The following is a 15927-nucleotide window of genomic DNA, read 5'->3' on the forward strand; positions in this document are numbered from 1 at the left end:
TGGTCTTACGTTAAATCAGTAAGTGGCTCGAAACAGCATATCCAGACACTACGGGATGATGATGGCATTGAAACAGAGGATGACTCGCGTAAAGCTGAAATACTAAACACCTTTTTCCAAAGCTGTTTCACAGAGGTAGACCGCACTGCAGTTCCTTCTCTAAATCCTCGCACAAACGAAAAAATGGCTGACATCGAAATAAGTGTCCAAGGAATAGAAAAGCAACTGGAATCACTCAACAGAGGAAAGTCCACTGGACCTGACGGGATACCAATTCGATTCTACACAGAGTACGCGAAAGAACTTGCCCCCCTTCTAACAGCCGTGTACCGCAAGTCTCTAGAGGAACGGAGGGTTCCAAATGATTGGAAAAGAGCACAGATAGTCCCAGTCTTCAAGAAGGGTCGTCGAGCAGATGCGCAAAACTATAGACCTATATCTCTTACGTCGATCTCTTGTAGAATTTTAGAACATGTTTTTTGCTCGCGTATCATGTCATTTCTGGAAACCCAGAATCTACTATGTAGGAATCAACATGGATTCCGGAAACAGCGATCGTGTGAGACCCAACTCGCCTTAGTTGTTCATGAGACCCAGAAAATATTAGATACAGGCTCCCAGGTAGATGCTATTTTTCTTGACTTCCGGAAGGCGTTCGATACAGTTCCGCACTGTCGCCTGATAAAGTAAGAGCCTACGGAATATCAGACCAGCTGTGTGGCTGGATTGAAGAGTTTTTGGCAAACAGAACACAGCATGTTGTTATCAATGGAGAGACGTCTACAGACGTTAAAGTAACCTCTGGCGTGCCACAGGGGAGTGTTATGGGACCATTGCTTTTCACAATATATATAAATGACTTAGTAGATAGTGTCGGAAGTTCCATGCGGCTTTTCGCGGATGATGCTGTAGTATACAGAGAAGTTGCTGCATTAGAAAATTGTAGCGAAATACAGGAAGATCTGCAGCGGATAGGCACTTGGTGCAGGGAGTGGCAACTGACCCTTAACATAGACAAATGTAATGTATTGCGAATACATAGAAAGAAGGATCCTTTATGGTATGATTATATGATAGCGGAACAAACACTGGTAGCAGTTACTTCTGTAAAATATCTGGGAGTATGCGTACGGAACGATTTGAAGTGGAATGATCATATAAAACTAATTGTTGGTAAGGCGGGTACCAGGTTGAGATTCATTGGGAGAGTGCTTAGAAAATGTAGTCCATCAACAAAGGAGGTGGCTTACAAAACACTCGTTCGACCTATACTTGAGTATTGCTCATCAGTGTGGGATCCGTACCAGGTCGGGTTGACGGAGGAGATAGAGAAGATCCAAAGAAGAGCGGCGCGTTTCGTCACTGGGTTATTTGGTAACCGTGATAGCGTTACGGAGATGTTTAATAAACTCAAGTGGCAGACTCTGCAAGAGAGGCGCTCTGCATCGCGGTGTAGCTTGCTCGCCAGGTTTCGAGAGGGTACGTTTCTGGATGAGGTATCGAATATATTGCTTCCCCCTACTTATACTTCCCGAGGAGATCACGAATGTAAAATTAGAGAGATTAGAGCGCGCACGGAGGCTTTCAGACAGTCGTTCTTCCCGCGAACCATACGCGACTGGAACAGGAAAGGGAGGTAATGACAGTGGCACGTAAAGTGCCCTCCGCCACACACCGTTGGGTGGCTTGCGGAGTATCAATGTAGATGTAGATGTAGAAAAGTCCCTTGAAATAATGCTTTTTATTACCTAAAGCGGTTTTCGTACCAAATTTCCTGTTTTTGACTCCCATCCCTCTTAACGGTGTTTTCAATGTAACGAACAGGAAGCAATCACTGTGGGTAAAGGTGGTGCAAATCATTGCCATTAGACATTTGGCCAAAACTGCCAGACATTCAGTGCTGTGTAACAGGGAGCTTTCTTGTGGTGAGCGAGCAGTCTTTGATAGACACAATTCATGCCTTGTTTCTGTAGAGCCTCACATGTTTCTTTTAGAATTTGAAGTAAGTAATATTGATTAACTGAGGTACTTTGGAGAACTAATTAACAATGGCCTTTCTACCTTGTGCTCAGATAAAGAATTAAGACTTGTTGCAACCCTTGTTCACTCAAGTACGAGCAGCCCTTATCGGCTCGCCACCTTATTTACAACTATTCATGACGTCGCCTTACCGGCTTAGATTTTTTAAAATGTGACTTGTAAGTACTGCATCTCTTTTCAATCAGTACAAACTTTAATTTTATTAATGTACTATGTACCTAACATGTTTGAGAACAGTTAGTTTAATTCTGAAGACGACGCTCATGGTAGCGTCGAAACCTGGTCAATTTTGACTTTATGTTTGTGACCGAGGGCTTATTTGTTCTAATTGTTCTAATATAATACTGGGGTGTGTTACTTAAGACGTCTTCCAGCCACACACATACCTGTGAACCTATTCTGTATGCTCGTACCTTCGTTAACAGTCTGCAGTAGTATGGAGCCGTGTCAAGTGCTTCTCAGAAATCTAGAAATAAGGAACCTGCTTGTTGACATTCATCCGTAGTTCTGCCTGCAAACTTTGTAAACACATATCTTATGTTTGTCTGAAATATGTACAATTCTAAAACTTGTATTCACAAGGGAAGGTCAAGATAGATTGTCGCGCAAATTTTATTGGTACACAGCGCAGGTAATAGAGAAAAAAGTATGCGTATGCGACTGCAGTTGTAGCTGCTATGGGCTATTAAAACAGGAGATACCAGTCGTCAAAGTTACGATGAGAACACTGTAAGTATGAATTATTTATTACACAAATGTATTTATAGAGACAAATAACCAATTATATGACTTAAAACCCTCTATAACAGTTTACTTACTTGACTATACTATTGGAGGCCAAAATTATGCAAGCATGGTCACTGCATAGACAGTTCTCATATTTGATGAAAAAAGGTTGGTCACAGATGTCATAGAAACAATCTTCCGTTAATTCTTCTTCGAAGCAGTTCTCCAAGCTTGTTTGAAGTACGGTAGGAAAATCTTGCGTAGGCGCATTCAAGTTTAAGATGGAGAATCGTTCCGTCGGGAACTGGTAATACACAAACGATTGGAGCAGCAACAAGTGGTCTCTATGCCGTTCGTTAATGTCATTGTCAGAAGATACCATAACTGCATCTGTGATAAATTTCACAAAATCTTTATATTGATGATACAAGAAAACATTGACAGGTTGGAGAATGCCTCTGCACTTTCTGAAGTCAGCTTCTTGATCACTTCAGTGCCATCACGAACTGATGAGTCTTATAGTTCGTCATGTCTATTGGCTGCGCAGGAGTCAATCAAAAGAACGGGTTTAGTTTCTTGGTTTTTGTATATCTGGCCCCATTACTTGTCCTAGGGAGATTTAGCAGATTTGGTAGGAAACGCTTTGATATTCGTTAAATTTGTATTTATATCATCAGGAAAATGGCCGGTGGGCTCGGATACAAGGACATATACATAGGGCAGCAGCGTACCATCCATCAAAACCTGTCATTATCATGAGTGGTTGCCGCTATAGATCCAACCGCACGAAAGACATGCTAGCATCCTTTTACTGCGAGAGTCCGTCCAGGTCGTAACTGTTCATCAAATCTTGATTGGTCTGCATTAATGACATGAGGTGGTGACAGATGTTTTTCCTCAATGAGAGACCTGATTTCTCTCACGAACTGATGAACTTTTTGTTGGATATCGGCATCCCCTTTAAAACCAACTATTTGCTAACTTTATGGTTATTTCTAAACAGACCTTCTTACTCTTACACTGAAAAAACTTTACCCACGAGATGGAAGCTTTGAACTGCACATAATTGAGAGGGTCAGTTCTTTATTTTCAGTGCCCTAAGTGTGAATGTGCGCTCACGTATTACTGCGTCTCCCTGTTTGTTAGCTGTAAAATGATCATATAATTCACGATTTATCATACCCTACAGAATTTTTGGGTTTCTACGAATGGCGTTGTTTAAACCCGTTTTCAAAGATGTGCTACACTGTCTTCCTCTTTGTTTTCCTTTTCGGTGTCAACACTGTTGTACTTTTCAGACGCGGTGCAATATAGACGATAAAGGACGATAAAGACGAGGAGGCTCAACGTTTCCATCTTTTTCCCATTGGTTGCTTTGTCCTTATCTTATACTCTTCAGCCAGATATCCTTCTTGAAACTTCGTTTTCATGGAGTGACTGTTGATAAGATGAACCGCTTCTTCCCTGGAAATCTGCCACTTGTGACATTGTTTCATCCCTCGCGACCATGGTACTATCATTTTCTTCATCTGAAGCCTCTTAATCTGATGCCCCTTCACCTGTTAAAAATGTAGTGACCTCTGCTCTTATAGTATCCTATTCTGTCACCTGTCGCTTTATTTCTTCATTAATAACACGCTCTTCTCCTGTAGATACATCTCCTGCAATACCAAAGTACCCCACCAATATTTTCACAATTACTGTCTGTCTCATTGCCCAGGATGAAAAACTAACCCTGTAAACACACTTCCATATCACTTAGGTAATCTGATCTACTCTAACAGCAAACACAGATCCATCTGACCTCCTGTGACCACAGCGCTGCTTACAGAGCGATATATAAAAAGAGAGCTTTTGCAGGCACGGGCTCCAACTATTCCTCTCTCTCTCTCTCCTGTCAATACCGCTGCAGCATAACAGCTAAAACTATGCTACGAGTTTTTATTTTCTAATCAGTAACAAAAAGAAATAGTTTTGTTCTGTTTTTCGCCATGACTACCGTGACATTTCCTTGTCAGTAGAATGCTGGCCTAGCTTCGGTGTGCTCGTCTGATCGTAGTAGTCGGTCACGTGCCAGGAGTTTCATATCGACAAGCAGAGCGTGTTTGAGGGTCTTTTTGACATTCGTATTTGGTTGTGTAAGGTTGGCAACGTTTGTGTGGCCAGTGCGTTTCAGTGTTGGATTAGATTAGATTGGTTTTTCGTTCCATAGATCCGTACTGAGGATGTGGAACATGTCACTTTTTTTAAAGCTGAAATAACAATACTAATAGTATACAATACATCATTTGTTTCTATTAAAAAATTCGTCAATGGAGTAGAAGGAGTTGGCCACTAGTAAGTCTTTCAGGCTTCTTTTAAATGGTTCGAATGGCTCTGAGCACTATGAGACTTAACATCTATGGTCATCAGTCCCCTAGAACTTAGAACTACTTAAACCTAACTAACCTAAGGACATCACATAACAGCGTCTTTTAAACTGATCTTTATTTATAACTAAATTTTTTATGTTTGCTGGAAAATTATTGAAGATGAGTGTTCCTGAGTGGTGGACCCCTTTTTGATCTAAAGTAAGTGCTTTTAAGTCCTTGTGCAGATCATTTTTGTTCCTGGTATTGTACGTATGAACTGAGATGTTTGTTGGAAAAAAGAGATATATTATTTAGGACAAATTTCATTGAGGAGTAAATATACTGGGAGGCAGTAGTTAGTATATCCAGTTCTTTGAAGAGGTTTCTACAGTTCGGTGACAGGGATATTTCAGTGTGCTCCTATTCGAGACTTAGCAGTTTCGAGTGTAACAGTTTGGGACTTAGAAAGTATTTGAATAGCAGGCGCTAGTGTACGTATCAGCGACAGAACTTTGCTACAGTGAACTGGTAATTGCGTGTAGCCTTGAATGATTTTATGCAACCTCAGAAATTTTCTTCCTGTTTGACTCTGGTGCACTGCACAGTGCCTTTGGCTTACATCCGTCACAGCCTGCGAATGCTCTGCTAGGCCAGTTATTTCTTATCTACTTGCTTCACTGTCTATAAATATTAGACTGCGTAAGGTCACCATTCTGGTTAAATTGTATCTGATGCGAATAGAAGAATAGTGAACTTTAATCATATGGATAGGATAAATCATAATCCTAAGGGATAATTCACCTCTTGTCTCCTCTGTTCAACAATTAGTTCATTTATTTCTACGCTTTCGTGAACTGTTGACTGAGTATCCATTAGGCAGGCCATATGAATAACCCATGCTTCTTTGAGGGTTTATCGCAACGACACTCAGCCAAACCCTAAATTTGCAAACACAGATTTAAGGTCGTGTACTCGCCTTTTAGTGGTTAGGTAGCAGCAAACTGGTTTCAGTTGGCGAATGATGTGAATATGTATCAGTTATCAAAACCACTGCAATGTGCTGAGATGTAGGCCCAATAGTTTCTCGTTGTTTATGAAAACAAGAGGTGATTTGTCCTGCACTAAAAGCCTACTGATAATGTTGGAACCATGCTGCATCTAGTTTGCCTAAAACAATTTTATACATGAAGATGAACTGATAAATACCACAAAGTTAAAGAATTTGATGATGACGTTTGGTTTCCGGGGCGCTCAATTACGGTGTCATCAGCGCCCGTACAAAGTCCCAATTTTTACGCAATCCAATTTTTGTACACCGTCCAATCTAACCACAGTCACGAATGATGATGATGAAATGATGAGGACAACACAAACACCCAGTCTCTTGGCAGAGTAATCCACCAACCTGCCCGGGACGTTAAGGAATTTGGTGTGCTACTAAATATCTTTACGTTGCACAATTGTGATATTATAATATTCAAATGAAACTTTATTCTTTCTCCATCACTTTGATCTAGATGTTGGCAGGACATGAATACATCATCTCCCTCCTTCTACGTCCTTTTCTAATGTCCGAAACATTTGAAATGATGTGCGCACAGACAGGTTGAAAGGGTAGGTAATTTGCATTTTCCAATAACTTCGTTTGCATAGCCTTCGTTATCTGGTGTCTGTCACTAGGAAAAACTAATTGGTTCTCCTCTCTTGTATCCACAGCCTCTCCCTGAATCGCATTGTGCCGCCTCTGACGTGACGTGTAACTAGATTTTCGTTGTGGCTACCGACTGGCGAACCAGCCTCTGCAATGCAGCTGAAAGAATACCACGAGAGCAATATTTCTCTTTCATTTGGCTACCGATATTCGCAATATTTCACGCGTGTCATATTTCGATTTCCGTTGAACTAGGATAGATTACAATACGTTTTTAGATCAAAGATACTCTAACTCCCTTATAGACAAAGGAGTAGAAACATTCTTTCATCTGGCAAGTGATGTGTCGACCATATACCTGCTGCACAAGCCTCACCCATTTCTTCCTTTCTACTGCATCGTGTCCCCCTCCGGTGCTAATATTACTATTTGCCGACTCACCCCGAAGCAGTTCTGCTATCTACATCAGTTTCGTCCCACAGGTCACTTTGTAACACCTCTCTTACTACTCTCTTACGTCTGAATAATATAAACTGATATTGCCTATCATTATAGATGACAAATCTTGCCTTTTAAATTGCGTGACTGAAACGCATTCTACCGCTTGGTTGCCTTGGGGATGAAAGGACTGGACACATGCGCGATACACATAAATTTAAAACATACTTTGTTACAATAACCAGGTTCCTTGACAATTTATGTTAGTTAAGAATACAATGAAATTCAATCAAACAGAGTAAGTTTTAATACCAATGGTGCAGGACAATCGGGACGCTTCACATGCTAGACTGGTCAAGTGACTCACAGACCTACTCGTTCTAAAACAGACGTAAAATAACATTAAAGTGCGTCTAATACCAACTGATGAGATTTACACTTCAGGTATTGTAACTATAAGAACCTGTTTTCTTTAAAAACGAATGCAATCAACTCCCAGTAATGTCTAATGGAGCCTGTGACTTCGAGAATACGAGCAAAACGCCCATCTCGAGCTAATTACCAACGAAATCATATGGTAAAAACTTACGTGCACCAAAATTTGACAGCACAGTGTCCAAGATTTAACGAACGCACAAGAACCTAAACAAGAACTGAAAACTTAACACTTGATAAGTAATTTAATAAAAGTATTTAAAATTGATTTTAAACCAAAGTGATTTAAATAAACGCAAGCGCGCTCGCTCTTGAACTGCAGGAGACAGCCTGAATTGTGGTATGTAAGTAAACAACGAGTCAAGCGCGAAAGAAGGAAAATTTGAGTTATTGTTGAAATTCCGCTGTAAATGCCAAGGCTATCAACATACGAGGTGCGACAATAAAGTAATGAGATTGATATGAAAAAAAAATGTTGCTCACCGTTTTAGTCAAATTTAGTGTTGTCTCCTTCAAAGTAGTTCCCTTCTGGTTGCACACGTTTTTTCCAGCGCTTCTGCCATTGATGGTAACATTTCTGGAACTCATCTTCTGTAATATCCTCCAAGACCCTCGCCACAGCTTTTTGAACATCTTGGGTTTTTTGAAAATGGTGTCCCTTGACCGCCATTTTGACTGTTGGAAACAGAAAAAAGTCACTCGGAGCGATATCTGGCGAATAAGATGGCTTTGTTTTGAGGTTAAAAATTGCTATACTGACAGAGCAGTATGGGATGGCGCGTTATCGTGTTGCAGAATCCAATTATTATTAGACGAACCGTTTCTCGATTGATGTTCAGTTCTTCTGCAATCATTTTCACGGATAATCTTCGATCAGATCGTACGAGTTCAGACACCCTGGACAAGTTGACATCCGTCCGAGAGGTTGATGGTCGTCCACTGTGGTCTTCATCTTCAACATTCGTTCTGCCTTCACTAAACATATTATGCCAACGAAACACTTGAGCTCTTGACATAAACCCCTCTCCAAAAGCCTTCTGAAGCTTACCGTAAGCTGTCGTCGCGTTTTCACCCAATTTAACGCAAAAAGAAATGGCATACCGTTGCACGATATTATGCGGTTCCATTTCTGCGACGAGAGACACAAACACGTGGTAACTTATTACTGCACAACTCACGACTGAGCAGTTGCATCGATGTGCCGTTCGGACTAGAAGCAGCTTATAGACCAAGGTCAAAGATATTGCGCCTATGCAAGCCTGCAGGGTTGCCAAATCTTGCAAAGAAAAGCAGTCTCATTACTTTATTGTCGCACCTCGTATTCTGACAAAAGCGCCAGAAACAGCGGAAACCGGTGTTCACAGCTGTCTAAAAAGGGCCCTCGTGTCTAAGACCAATATAATAAATATTGAGTCATGTGCCAAGTGTATGTTAGTGTCATGGCCTGCACGTGTGTGAATTGCTGACAACTGATGTATTTCTGTGGTTTGTTCTGTGGTTTGTTTGCAACAACAGGGCATTGATAAAGTGATTATTACCTGTATTGCATGGAACTAGGGACCTAGAAACGACCGAGAGGCTTCATCCTCGCCGTAGCCCTCAGTGGTTCACAACCCCACAACAGGCTACAGCAGTCCTCTCACCCCAACGCCGCCCCATACCGAACCCAGGGTTATTCGGCGATTCGGCCCCCAGTGCCGCACCCCCCCCCCTTCCACCACCACCACCGGGAACCACACGTATGCAACCCCAATCTTTGCGTGGTAGAGTAATTATGGTGTAAGCGTACCTGGAGAAAGTGCTTGCACAGCAATCGTCAACATAGTGTAACTGAGGCGGAATAAGGGGAACCATCCGCATTCGCCGAGGCAGATGGAAAACCACCTTAAAAACCACCCACAGACTGGCCGGCTCACCGGACGTCGACGTTAACCCGTCGGGTGGATTCGTGCTGGGGAGCGACACGCCTTCCCGCCCGCAAAGCAGTGCGTTAGACCGGACGGCTATCCGGGCGGACCTGTCACATATTAGTGAGCATTCAGTCGTCTTTCAACATTTACCAAATCAGCGCTGTTGTTCTATCCAATAGTGGCAACACCATGAGCCAGGTGGTTGGAAAGGTATCTTCTGAAAACTGCTACTTCCTTTGATGTTTAGCCTAACCCTCTATGGAAATGTTAACGTCAGTCTCACCCCCATAGACAAAAGCGAGAGTCAGCACTGAAGACAAGGGAATGCCATTCGACGTCCCAATTGACTCTGGCTCTACGCCAGCTAACTCTATATTATCTGTAGTGTGATACTAGTGGCAAACGACACGTGGCTCCACTCAGCTTCAGTAATCTGTCTCCGACGGCCTGTGTTGACACTTTGACCGTGACCTCTAATCGTATTTCGTCTGTTGCCATCCGCCTATCCATTAGACCTAATGAGACAGTCCCAAGATTTTCTCGTCGGTAGCCTTTCTGCAAACATTGCACTATTGTCAACTGTCTGTGCGATGTGTTGGTACGAAGCTCCCATGTTCCCCATACCAATGATTCCACTTTTTACAAAGTGCGAAAGATAGATACGAGGGCTGTCCAGAAAGTAAGTTCCGATTGATCGCGAAATGTAAACCACAGTGAAAATCAGAAAAGTTTTATTTATAACAGTTATCTACACATTCCAGCTACTTCTCTACGTAATCGCAGTTCTAACTTAGATATTCGTCGTAGCGTTGTACCAACTTTCCAATTCCCTCAACATAGAAGACAGCTGCCAGTGGTTTCCGCCAATTCTCTACGCTGGCCTGCAGCTGGTTTTCTGTGCCAAAATGTTGTCTGCATTGCCATCGGTTGATGTGAGCAGAGATGAAACTCAGATGGAGACCATTACAGGCTGTATTGTGGGTAATCAAACATTTCCAATTGAAAACGATGCAGGAGCGCCTTCACTGCCCCTGCAGAATGCGGCTGAGAATTGTCTTAAAGAAGAAACCGCACGACAGTTATGTAATGTTGCCTGCATAGCTTCAGGCGAAATTTCTCACCAGGCCCTCGTACTTAGCGGCAGACACTATTTTCTAGACATCTTTCGGCGCTCACTGTGAGGTCAGAAATGAGAAGAGCGACGTGATGCTATCTAGAGACACTGCCCCAATACATCTGTGCAAAGCTTTATCGGATTTTCACAGTCGTTTTCATTTCGCGACAGAACTTACTTTCTGGACACCCCTCGTAAAAGTTACACGTCCACATCCTCTGGGCATATTGTGTTACGGTCTTCATCTGAAATGTTCCATTAACGTTAGACACACCCAAAAGTCACCATGTACTCACGCAAATCTTCATGTATAGGAATGGTTTCTCTTATGCTCTGGAAATAAGTTCGGATAAAGGTGAAATTTTAATCACCGTATCACACAAGCATGGAAACATTTGAGTATCAATTGGTAGCAGTCGACTGAAGTGTCCAGGGTGGAACACTTGCTATTCCCCTCTACGCAGATTGCAGAGAAGAAATATTCGTTCTCTAAAGTTGTTTTCGACACTGTACAGAAGTACCGTGCAGAACTGGGAACTTTTTACTTCGAAACAAAAATTTTAATGTCCTGGGACCAAATGATGTGAGCTCTACAAAAAGTGCATTTAGAAATGGCTCCTTTTTTCTTCTGAAATTGTTGTCTATTAAAACGATATCACCGGTAAGGTTTTAAAACGTGCTCACTCATAACAAAATTCGGGAAACTTCTGGAAATCCTAAGTCGACGTCGGTGTGCGAGCTGCCATCCCCCAATTGTGGGACCCCTCTTAAAGCCTAAATCCGCAAGAACACAGCTATGGCGGTAAGCGGCAGGCGGCTTACTCCGAGCAGCCGGTCCCACACTGATCCGTCCAAATCGCCGCATGCACCAGGCAGGATGCGGTGACGAACCATGGACCCAGCTTATGAAACCACTCGAGCCAACAACCAGTGGAACAGCGACCCCACTCCCGGCTCTGCTCCTCGACTAACCTCACAGTCCCGCATTCGAACTTCAAGAGAGCGAGGCCGCTGACGGCGCAGTCTGTCAGGCACCCAGTCACGCCACTACTGAGAGCATGAAGCAACCTGTCGACTCTTGGCACGGGTCAATGAAATTCATTTAGCATTGAATGGCTGTCATAGTATCTAACTACGAATTCGCAAAGATTCATAAATTTTACAGTTTGAAAATCGCTTTTACTTAAACTGAAATCTTTTATAAATTCTGATTTTTGCTAACGCCATCATAATTATTCCAGAGCATTTAGTGGAAACTTGGCGGGAAGGTTGTCTTTAGAAACAACATTTAACATTCGTGTCGCTCTTTTCTTATTTACTGTTTTAACGATTAGGTTTTTCCAGCAGATGTATTTTACTGTCAGTAGAAAACACTTTGGATCCGAAAGTATTATTGTAACTTCGCAGTTTACTGCAATGAGAAACACTGAATTTCGGCATGTTACTATCTACCGTGCAAAACAACGAAGAAAAGAGCAATTCAGGACAATAATCAACCGATGTTTCAACTCGAGCACTCATTGTTGCTTTGGAAAGTATGTTCCTTCCATTCAATGATACATCACCTAATATCCATCCCCATGACTGAAGAAAACTTGAAAATGGAATTAAATGTATCAAACAACGGCCACTTTCCTACCTTGGTGAACTCCATAATGTATTAGCACAAAAAGCAGGAACAACAGGTGTACTCTCTTCTCTGCCTAGCCCTCGATCCACCATCTCAAGAACGCAGTAATTTGTGCATGAGTCTATATTTAGGAAAAATTTCGCTCAATGTGACCAGAACGCTTAAGTCCAGGAACTTAAAAACATTTTTTTGTGCACAACATTGTTGGACACTTTTTCCACAGTGGTAAAGACAGCACTCCAGCTTCGGAGAAGAGTGGAATATATAAAATTAGTTGTAATTGAGGCAAATTCTGCATGGGTCAGTCTGGCAGGACAACATGCACCCACTTGAAGGAACACCACAGAAGTTGGAAACTTAGAAAAGGAAACTCTACTTCTGCAGACCACCTCCTTATATCCTTAAATAAGGACACAGTTACTAGGTGTAACATGTATTACATGATGTCCTTAAAGGAAGGGGGATTAATTATCTTGAAATAACAGAAATTAATGAACATATATCCATCTGCCCAAGTTTAGTACTGAATGACCAGACACAGTTACCTTACTACAACTTCAAACTGTAGATTCTGCTCATAATGTCACCCAGGCTATATTGTAGCTTACCCTTGTACTCACATGTCGCAATTTCATTTATTTCAGTTACTATATTTCTCTTCCGGTGACTAAAAAATTACTTTGCATAATCACTCTTGCTTCACTTACCTGCTTAATCTCACTAGTATATGTTACCTGTTAGTAATTTAGGACCTATTAAAGACAAAATTATTTTGTTCAATCACACCCTTGGAACTTTTCAACAAAGTTTGTTGCTCAATTTATGTTCTTCTGTGAACTATTGTAATCTGTATATAGTCTATTAGTTAATGCAACACTGATATAATTCCTCTCGTTTTGGTCCTAAATCTAACATTAAAATTTTTCATCTCTGGAAATGGAGATACTCTGTAGATGCACTAGTTTAAAATATTTGATCCTACAAATTATCACTGCGAGACATATTTATTTTTGTACCTGATGATCGTATAAAGGTCAACAAACCGATTTCTAAAATAAATAAAAATTTTGTAGAATATTATACTAGTGTTGCATGTGAATTCATTCATAATGTATAAAATACTCTACTAAGAACCGACGGAACAGTCAGCCAATGCAATGTGAATTAAAATGCTTCTTTTCCTTTCAGGAACATCTATTTGTACAAAAAGTTATAATTGTACAACTGTTGCTTGTACTTCTGTCATCTGACGTGCTAGGTGGCGATTATTCAAGATAAAACCAGGTTCATTCAGAGAGTCCTGATTGAAACAACGAATCACACACGAGGCTGGGTGGACAAGATATCATACGATGGTAACCAAATACTGTCATGCATCAATGACTGCTTTAAAATCTGTAAATGAGCGAGGTATTGGAGCATCTAACTAAATTGTAAAGACTTGCATTCTTTAAAAAAATTACAGCAATGTACCCTAACCACATTGCTGATGTAGTGCCTTTTATTAATTCGTTACTATGACATAACTTTACAATGAAAAACATGTATGACAATTAAATGTTTTTGAAGTCATAGACCCTGCTTGTGGTTGTTTACCTGTCTTTTTTCCACAACCCATGTCCAAATAGAGGAGTAGAAAGAATTAAATAAAAAATAACCCAGCGAAAACAATACTCCGGTCTTAACACAGCCAATGAAACAAACAATGAAAAAAGTGACAAATATCGGATACATCTGAACTAATAAAAACGTAAAATATCCTATGAGGAAAGTAATGTATTAATGTATTCGAAGAATTGAATAATATCTGTAACATTCAAGTGCTTAAATGTACAAAATGAACTGTTATGTAATGATATACCAAAAATGTAACTAACTGAGAAACTTTAACGCTATGGTTCTTCATTGTAAAAATCTAAACTGTTGTTATACACAGTGCCGTTTCCATATACGAAATAACGGCATGTTCGCTAATTCCCGTTACAAATTTCTGGGACTTGTAGGGTGGAGTAAGTGTGAAGTGTTTTGAATAGGAACCCATGTCCGGAAATGTGCCGTTTCCTTGTACAGCCCTTTGAACACACATTTGCTAGGTAGGTATACAACAGTGTAGTCATGGTGGGGGGGGGGGGGGGGTCATTAATTGGGCACAACTCATGACATTCGACGTCCATTCTACCTCTCTGACCTGATTCGAGCCTCATTCACATGTCTGTGAGTGTTAGAGCAACATGTTTAAGTACACGTTTGCAGAATACGCGCAAAGCTCACGGTTATGGAAGAGCTGCTTGTGGCATTTATCAAGATCGTTCTCCACAACGTCCGACTCCATCGCATACTCTTTCCGCCACCATTAAGCAACGGCTTCGAGAAACAGTGCCTTCGCCGCCAGAAGGCGTGACTCTGCTGCTCTAAGTAGATGCTGAACACCAGAAATGGAAGGGGCCACACTGCGTCACGTTGAAGGGAACCCGTCAACGAGTACACGAGCAATTTCTTTGGCTGTGGAACTGCAAAACAAATGATACACTGAGGCACAACTAATAAGTTACTTGTATAAGTGGTCTCGTTACCAACATGTTTTCAAATGGTTGTTGCACGTAAATGGTACGTTTCCTGACAAGGGTTCCAATTCAGAATATGGCCACTCACTCCTCTTTACAAGTCCTAGAAGTTGTAAGGGAATATCCTGTATAGTTGTACTATTTGCCATTTGTCAAACCAGCAAAAAACAAAGATATTTCTATTCTCCTATCCTGAACTAAGAAAATAAAGATATTATGACATTCAGCAAGGGAAATAAACGTTTGTTAAAGCCAGAGAAACTATAATGGTGGAAGCCATGATTACTTCGTAAAAATATCTTTCCTCAATTGGGACATTGTAGTATCTTGTAAATATTTTACAGTGTTTTGTGCAGCAAGAATCCCAGATGTCGATTAATTCCAGAGAGTTATGCCCTCGAATTTCAAAATCGCTTAATAACTTTCTCATAATGCGAGGCCACAGTCATAATATTTTTTTAAGTCAGTACCGCCATTAGACTGTTTTTTATTTACAGTGTTACATTTACACTTATGCAATCATGATTTCGGCTTCAGAGTGCTACTATCAAGTGTTTTCTGAAAGCAGGTTAGACACTAACAGTGAAATACATAACAAGTGATATAACCATATAAGTATCCATATTTGTAATGCTTACTTACAAGTGCTATAACTTGCCTAAGATGGCGTACTGTCGTATTTTTTCCCTACCGGACACTGGGTCCAAAGATTAAAAAAAAGATCACCTGCTTATAACAGGAATTTCTTCGACCAAGACAATTTGACACTTAGCCAACTGTCATTCAGTCAAGACGGTGTACTCAGTAATGAAACAAAGCAGTATGCTCTGCCAGAAACGTCGATTCTTAGACAATGTGTCTAATAGTGTATTTTAATACGACAGTATGCCATGTTAGGCAAGTTATAACACTTGTAAGTAAGCATTACAAATATGGATACTTATATGGTTATATCACTTGTTATGTATTTCACTGTTATTTTCTAACCTGCTTTCAGAAAATACTTGATAATGGCACTTTGAAGCCGAAACCATGATTGTGTAAGTGTAAATGTAACACTGTAAATAA

The sequence above is a fragment of the Schistocerca americana genome, chromosome 2 (assembly GCF_021461395.2).
Source record: "Schistocerca americana isolate TAMUIC-IGC-003095 chromosome 2, iqSchAmer2.1, whole genome shotgun sequence".
Lineage (NCBI taxonomy): Eukaryota > Metazoa > Arthropoda > Insecta > Orthoptera > Acrididae > Schistocerca > Schistocerca americana.